Source organism: Theobroma cacao, chromosome 6 (assembly GCF_000208745.1).
Source record: "Theobroma cacao cultivar B97-61/B2 chromosome 6, Criollo_cocoa_genome_V2, whole genome shotgun sequence".
NCBI lineage: Eukaryota > Viridiplantae > Streptophyta > Magnoliopsida > Malvales > Malvaceae > Theobroma > Theobroma cacao.
Genome location: NC_030855.1, coordinates 11650967 through 11660642, shown reverse-complemented (window position 1 = coordinate 11660642; position 9676 = coordinate 11650967).

Here is a 9676-nt window from a genome sequence, read left to right as displayed (position 1 = left end):
AAATAGGCTGATTTTGTGCTAATTTATAAGGAAAATAATAAATGGATGAGATTTTGACGCATGTCACCATTCCGTTAGTCCATGTGTCATACTTAGCCATTAAGCAATCTCTCTCAACCACTTAAATTTTCTCAATTATCCATGATAATATTGGGTAAAATCCATGTGCTGGACAAGTGTTGGGTGGTGTAAAATTACAATTTTTTCCCTGGAGTGGCAAAATGACTATTTTACCCCTATGCTCGAAAAAATGTTAGAATTAAAATTTTTCACTACTCAAACTCAAATTATGTTCTAAATAGTCAATCTTGATCAAAAACTTCTTCCAACATTCCAATTTTAACATCGGGTGGCAAAATGACAATTTTACACCTGATCATGAAAATTTCAATTTGACTCCAAATCGGTCCTCGAACTCCGAATCACCATTTTAAGTCATTCTGGGGTTTTAAAATTCTAAATTTCATCTTAAAATCTCTATTTGGACTAGTTTGAGGCTTAATTTAACTTAATTGTACCATTTGGTACATTGTCGTCCTTTAACGATTTTCGAGGTACCCAAGTAAGCAAACATGCATTCTTATGTAGGAATAGCATAATAAACATATTGTAGAGTCGGGCTTGATAGTACTACCCCCCTTAAAATAAAATTTTGACCTCAAAATTTCATTTATTGAACTTAGAGAAAAGGTGAGGGTATTATTTTCTCATCTAATCATCGACTTCTTATGTCCTCCACTTTATAGGGAATTTCAATTTGTTCACCTCATTTACCTCCAATTCAACTCGAGTACTTCGCTTATATCTATTATTATCCTTTAAAATCAGATCAACAGTAACCTTCATAATTATGATATCTTATATCGAGACACCAAGCATGCTTCTATTACTATCATTAAACTTGAATCGTAACTCCATCTCAATCATATCAATTTCGATTGCATTTTATACTTATTTAGGTATACCAATCACTATCTTATTACTTCATTCCATATCAAATTTCTCGACTTTCATTCATTCATCCTATCCTCATACACTATTGTGTAGTTTATGGCATCATTAACATGCCATACTCATTCCTGTACATATCCTCAGTGTTAGGGAAGATTAATGGCTTCAATTATTTTCACATACTTCATGTTTACCTCGCATTTAGGAAATTTCAATCTTCTTAATCCTATTAATCCATCCATATGGCTTAACCGTACTATAGATTACATTCCCTTAACTATTTCCCCAAAATTCCTTAGGTCGTCATAAATCGACTTCTGATATGATTCTTGATCATTACATTATTTATACAGCTCATCAATATATTGAGTTCATATCTCGAACCACTAAAACAATTCTTCATTTTAGTTGGGTACATCACTAACTCCACACATACGTATACACGCAAATTTAAATATCCATATTCCTCATTATGTATAAGGGTATTTGTTTTCATATGCCTTCAGACTAATTTCTCTTTGTTCATTCCCATCCATAACCAAGATTCAATAGAATAATCTTCATAATTCATACAAATTCTCATCATGCTTGTGCATAGTTCCACATCATTCACATACTTATACTTTCTCTTTATCATTTTCAATTATATGCTTAAGTTTCCTTGTACTATATATCATTGCATCACAATGTCATCTCCATTGAATTATAATCTATTATGCATGTATGCTTTATCATTCCATTGATACTTCAAAGATTTATCTTAACTTGATCATTGCATCTTATGCAATACCACAATTCCTAAGAGTCATCCTTTTTCCTCGATTATCCTTCATGCCTCTACATTACCTTGTATCCTTCTTGCATTCCGATATTGATTTGTCACTTAAAACTCAGACTCATTTGAATCATGTATGCCTCAAGCATTTTCGAATCCCAATTTTCCATAATATATTAGGAAAGTTTCATTATTTGACTTCATTATCAAGGTCAACTTCAATCATCCTTTGTTCCACTCTTTCTTACGAACATAACATCAGTCTCCCTTAACCAATTTACAAATTGCACTTGAAATTGCAAGATTTGAAACTAGATTCTCCTCAAGTACCTTCAATGTTAATATGAATATCACTCTCAACTCACAGCTTCCTTTTTATAACCTCATAACTTAGTGCTTGCTTTCACGAGATCCATGGCAGAACTTCTCTTGAGTATTTCCTTGGAGAATCTATCTTAAACTTATGTCTCACAACAAGTGATTACTTAACCCAAGGCTTAGCCGTTTGGCTCCTTAACAAGTTTTAAAGTCACGCATCTTATGCTCATCATGTATAACTTATAATTTTTTCTCAAAGGCGTTTAAACATTCTTGAAACACTTAATTACTTATTTGCTCTTTTATACACCATTATATCATTTCCATAAAGGCATGCCCAACTACTCATGCTTCAATTTATCTCCAAGGGTTTCTAACATGTCACCTAGTTTACTTGTGTTGTAACTAATCCTTTCCTTTCAACAAGGTCAAGACAAGATCAGTATATTCTCATAACAATATTCTACATAAACTCATTTGCTATATCATTATTCAAATCTTTATTTACATTTTCCTCACTTGGTATTGACATCTCTTATCAGTATCTCATTCATTCATCTAACCTTTCGCTCTCTTCCTCTTTAGTCTTTAACAAGACTTAATCTCTTGTCTTCTTTATTTCTTAAGATTTGACTTCAGTCATTGTCAAGCTTGACTCTACAATATGTTTATTATGCCATTCTTACATAAGAATGCATGTTTGCTTACTTGGGTACCTTGGAAATCGTTAAAGGACGGTATTATACTAAATGGTACAATTAAGTTGAATTAAGCCTCGAACTAGTCCAAATAGAGATTTTAAGATGAAATTGAGAATTTTAAAACCCCATAATGACTTAAAATGGTGATTCGGAGTTCGAAGATCGATTTGGAGTCAAATTGGAATTTTCTTGACCTAGGGGCAAAATGGTCATTTTGCCACCCGAGGTTAAAAATTGGAATGTTGGAAGAGGTTTTTGATCAAGATTGACTATTTAGAACATAATTTGAGTTTGAGAAGTGAAAAATTTTAATTTTGGCATTTTTTCAAGCATAGAGGTAAAATAGTCATTTTGCCATCCAAGGGCAAAATTGTAATTTTACACCACCCAACACTTGTTCAGCACATGAATTTTACCCAATATTATCATGGATAATTGAACAAATTTAAGTGGTGGAGAGAGATTGCTTAATGGCTAAGTATGACACATAGACCAATGGAATGGTGACATGTGTCAAAATCTCATCCATTCATTATTTTCCTCATAAATTAGCACAAAATCAGCCCATTTCTCTTCATTATGGCCAGCCAAAGAAGAACAAAGGAAGAAAAGAAAGAACAAGAACCCTACGTGGAGAATTTCAAGAGAAAAAGTGTGGAAAATCAAGGAAACAAGTGAAAAAGGTAGGATTTCTCAATTTAAACTTGAAATCTATTTTCCTTAAGCATTTCTCCTTATTTTCCATGGTCAAATTTCATGTTTTCATGGTGAAGTCATGGCTAGCTGAATGGGTATGGAGAGAGAATGATGTTGGATTGATTTGATTTCAAGTTATCTTAGTGTTTTTAGTTAGTTTACCATGTCTAGAAGCAAAACAACAAGAAAAGAATTCATTTTCCTCATCACCCATCAATGGTCGAACCTACCTTGTATTGAGTGAGGATGAATTTGAATTTTTTTATTTTAAGAGAATTGGTTAGAAAATGATGAATTATGGTGTGGAAAAGTAGTAGGAAACATCACGATGTTAATGCACCATTATTGACCGAAAATTCTAAGAAGAAAAATGAAGATGGTTTTGCCAAATTTTAGGTTATTTGACTTGTGTTTGGTGAATTGAGGTCTTGGAAAAGAAATGGTGCAATTTGGAGCTAAATTGGGCGCGTTGGCCAATTAATCGGGTGATAAGACGAATTAGGCCAATACCGGGTTTAGATGGTTACTTGTGCATTTTGCATTCCATATCATGCATTAGTAGTCTAAATTAGTTTAATTTCGATTTAGTACCAATGTAGTAAGTTTCTCGATTTTGTACTATGTCAAGGTGATGAGTCCTTCGATAAAGGCAAGGAAATTGCATTCAAGGACCAGTAGTCAGAGTACTTCGAAAATCCACACTCTAGACATTGTGAGTAACCTTACTATCATCTTAATTATCTAGAGTGGTTTTTATCCGATTTTGTGATTTTATGGAAAATGAGTTTAAATGGTAAATTTTTAGGTTTTATAAATAAAATGTGTTTAAATAAAATGATTTCATAAATGGTCTTGAAATTGAATAATGGCTTTGAAAATAGAGTAATTGGAGACCATTTCATGTGTTGTAAATTCATGGTTTGAATCGAATGGCTTATGACAATATTTGCATGAATGGCTGAATTGGTATTTGTGTTCAAATTTATGAACTGTGTATTTAGCCTTGAAAGGCTGTGAATTACAATAATTGCCATATCATGTTATTGAATTTTATTGATTGGTGGGATAATTATTAGCTTACTGCAGTGGGTGGGTTTTCGTGGACCAGCCTATTAAAGGGGCACGGTAAATCCCGTTATATCTTACCTCAGTATGAGAGGCGCGGGTGGATAACTCCTGAGCCTAACACTTTTAGAGTTCACTTCACGTCAAACCACCACGTGAGGGGGAACTCAACCAACGCCAAAGAACGATTATGTTTTCAAAATAAAAACATGATTTATGCGTACATAACTTTTTAATAGCCTTGGCGGACTCGGTTGGGATATCCTTCGATCAAGGCATCCTTGATAACTGGGTATGAGAATGATTTTGGCACGAGCCAAAGTTTTAAGAAATTCATAAGCCATGTTGATTACTCGATTTATATGAATCGATTTTATTTGGTTGAAATGAGTTGAAAGTTAATGAATTACAGTATATTAAATTATTTTATCTGTCTCCATTTACTCGGCTTTAGATATTTTAGATGGTATTTGTTTACTCACTGGTATTATATAATCTCACCACCCTCCTTTCCACCCATTTCAAGCTCAAGATAGTCTATAAATAGCTGATTTCATCGAGGACCACTATTGGATTTGCTTCCTCCAAATTGTAGGTTCACAATTTTTCTTACTTTCAGTTGTTCGAGGGCCCACTTGTTACTGTAAATTATATTAAATACTCTGGCTTACTGTATTACGATATATATGAATTTATTTTGCTTTTACGCTGTAAAAATTATTTATGCAGTGTTCTAAAAATATTGTTTTATGAGAAAATTAAATATTTTATTTAATATTTTTATTTTATTCTAATAGTCATAATTTCATTTTAAACGAATGTTTTGGACATATAAACTTATTTTTTATTATGGAATATGTGTTTTGCACTCGCATACTACATTTTTAACGGATTTCGAGATTTTTGAAAAAAAATGACCAAAATGCCCCTGTGAGAGAAAAATTGATTTTCTATTGTTTTGATTTGGAAATAGTTTATAATATCTCAAAACATAATTTTAGTGACTAATACTCATAGGGGAAGTGAGAAAAAATTGATGTTAAGCCTTATGAGGGTTCGATTGACATTTCGGGTAATGAATGTCTATCGGGATGTCGCGGCAGTTGTCACGGGCTCGATGGGAGTTCCGGGTCATGACAGTCATCATATTATTCATCTTAACACCCCACATGTTAATTTATTTTTATGTAGCCATCTCAAAAAGTCTCTAACTTTTCTTTCTCTTACATGCCAATATATAAGGCAATAAAGAAATTCTGCAATTTCACTCATCATCTTTATCTTAATACCTCCCCAATGCACTTAAGACTCCAAACAACAAAGCTTAGCATCAAAACCAATGACCATTTTCCAACTCATGAGTCCAATCTTTATGCCGCTCACATTTTGCTCTTGTTTTCTAGCCATTTAAGGGTTCTTAACCAATTACATTTATAAAGTGGATAATTCACTTAATTATTACATCTCATCCTTGCAGTTATAAGATCAAGATATCTCGAATTTAGGATGCAGAAGTTCCCTCCTAGAGCATATCCAAAAATCCATATATTTCAAGTCCCACCTTAGGACATCTTTCCCATATGGTGTAATGAATTCACAATATATACATCATCATACACATAATTACTTATTATTTATGGTATCCCTCTATTTTCATTATCCATTACTGATCATTTTCCTTATCTTATAACTCCAATAGTTTATTAACTTCCAATACAAAGACCACGAAACTAGTTCGTCTTTCACTACATTTATACTCACAATCCTTATTAATCAATAATTTATCTTTTTCAAGTTCCTTCATTTATCTCTAATGGACCATATTTTATATTGTATTAGATTATCTTCCTATAATGTTATGGCATCATTTTATACTTCCTTCACCCTCAAGCTTACAATCTTTTACTTTATCACATTAATCGCTCAAAATGTCATCTAGAGCCTCTTGATTTCTTCCCTATCCTTTCGAATTGTAACTATAGTTAAGATTCCCATACACCTCCAGTCACTTAAACAGCTACTTTATAATACATTCTAGTCACACACTTTAAAAGCCAAACTATTAACTTCTTTGTACAGATAACTATTATCTCTTTTACTCTACATCTACCTAGACTTAAAGTAGTACAAAATCCTACGAAAATATTACATGTCATTAGGATCATCATCTTAATCTGATTTTATCGAAAGATTCTACTCCAAGTCCTTCTTAAGATCCTCTTCCGGGTTTTCCTCCTCCTGAGATTTTCTCCTTTGTTCCTCAATCCAGGCTTGTTGTATTCTCCTACATTCCTCATAACTCACCGGTGTAGCATTTCTTTCACAACCGGGAGGAAAATGTCGTACAATGTTCACCTTCTTAAGGGGATAATTTGCAACAGTTACTTTCTCCTTATTCTTTTCCTGTTGTTCCTTTACATTCGTCCCACAGCCTGAAGGATAGTGTCGAACAACTGACATGCCCTTCCTAGGACGAATACCTTCCCTTGCAATTGCCTTCCTCGCCCATTCTCTATGGTACTCTTCAGGTTGTTTCAAAAGGAAATCTTTTACAGTTTTCGGAGTATCAGAGCTGCTCTCACTTTCAAAATTCTCGCTACTCTCGAAGCTTTCCTTATTACTATCAGCACTTTCTGGACTACTTGGTTCGAGTTGCCATCGGCTCCTAGCAGTAGAATCTAATGATCCCTCACTAGCACTATGAGGGGTATCAGGACTACCGCCTCTTCTAGACATGGTGTGTGTGTCACCAGCGCACCTCAAAAACTATACGCAACCAAGTAGTAATTACTTAATCATTTATGCATCACTAGAGTAGGTAGGTTTCTATATGCAATTACATGCATTCTATTCAGCCTAACCTAACTTAACTTAACTTAACTTGACTTAACTTAACTTAAATTGACTTGGGCCACACTGACACTGTAAATTTTAAAACAACTTTAAACCCAAAAGCTCTAATCTTTAAAACCAAAAGCTTTGATACCAATCTAATTGTCAAGACTCGGAACTCCCATTGAGCCGGTGACAACCGCCGCGACGTCCCGATAGACATTCATTACCCGAAATGTCAATCGAAACCTCGCAAGGCTTAACATCAATTTTTCTCGCTTCCCCTGTGAGTATTAGTCACTAAAATTATGTTTTGAGAGATTAGAAACTATTTCCAAATCAAAACAATAGAAAAACAATTTTTTTCTCATAGGGGCATTTTTATCATTTTTCCTCAAAAATTTCGAAATCCGCTAAAAATATAGTATGCGAGTACAAAACACATAATTCATAATCAAAAATAAGTTTAAACATCTAAAACCTTCATTTAAAATGAAATTATGATTATTTGGATATAATAATAAAAAAAATAAAAAAATTTTTCAATAAAATATTCTATTTTCTTATAAAATAATAGTTTTAGAGTTATACGTAAATAAATTTTTGTAGCAACGTAAAAGCAAAATAAATTCATACATACTGTAATACAGTAAGCTAGAGGATTTAATTTAATTTACAATAACCAGTGGGCTCCCGAATAACTAAAAGTAAGAAAGATTGTGAACCTACAGTTTGGAAGATGCAAATCCAATGGTAGCCTTGATGAAATCAGCTATCTACAACCTATTTTGAGCCTGAAATGGGTGGAAAAGAGGCTGGTGAGATTATATAACCCCAGTGAGTAAACAAATACCATCTAAAATATCTAAAGCCGAGTAAATGGAGATAGATAAAATAGTTTAACATACTGTAATTCATCACCTTTCAACTTATTTCAACCAAATAAAATCAATTCATATAAATCGAGTAATCAACATGGCTTATGAATTTCTTAAAACTTTGGCTCGTGCCAAAATAATTTTCATACTCAGTTATTAGGGATACCTTGATTGAGGGCTATCCCAACCGAGTCTGCCAAGGCTGTTAAAAAGTTATGTACGCATAAATCATGTTTTTATTTAGAAAACATAGCCGTTCCTTGGCGTTGACTGAGTTCACCCTCACGTGGTGGTTTGGCGTGAAGTGAACTCTAAAGTGTTAACCTCAGGAGTTATCCAATCGCGCCTCTCATACTGAGGTATGAATATAATAGGGTTACCGTGCCCCTCTAATAGGCTAGTCCACCGAACCCGTCCATTGCAGTGACTAATTTATAACCCACCATACAATAAAATTTGCAACAGCATGACATGGTAATTATTTTATTTTACAGTCTCTCAAGGAAAATTAATAGTTCACACATTTTCAACACATTTACCAAATCAACCATTCATGCCAATATTATCATAAGCCACTCAATTCAAACCATGATTTATAACACAACAATTTAGTCTCCAATTACTCTATTTTCAAAACCATATTTCAATTTCAAGACCATTTTATAAAATCATTTTCATTTAATCACATTTTGCTTATAAAACATAAAGATTTACCATTTAAACTTATTTTTCATAAAATCACAAAATCAGATACAAACCACTTTAGATAATTAAGACGATAGTAAGGTTACTCACTATTTCGAGAGTCAAATTTCCAAGTACTCCGATTCTTGATCCTCGGGTACTATCTCTTTACTTTTACCAAAATGCTCACCACCTAGACATAATGCACAATAAGCCATTTACTACATTGTGCTAAATTGTTATAAAACCAATTCAGGCTTTATACTAATGTATGAAATGGGATGCAAATTGTTCGGATTATTGTCTAAACACGGTGTTCTACACAAATTCAATTGTGTACCTAAATTAAACGGTATTGGCCTAATTCGATCTATCACTCGATTAATTGGCCAATACAGCCAATTGAACTCGAAATAACTCCATTTTGTCTCCCAATACTCCAAATCATTAAACACAAATTAAATAACTTGAAATATGGCAAAATCATCCTCACATTTTCTCTTAGAAAAATTCGGCCATTTTAAGCGCATGAACACCATGATTTTTCCTACTTGATTTTCACACCATAAATCATTAATTCCTAACCAAATCACTTGAAATAAAATCAAAATCATCATCAATATTCTACATGGAGAATTCTGCCAATGATGGGTGATGGGAGAACATGAATTTTTCTTACTTGATTTTCATGCTACACATCACTGATCAATTAAAAACAATAAAATACATTGAAATCTAACCAAATCAGGCATCAAAAACCTCTCTCCTAGGGTTTT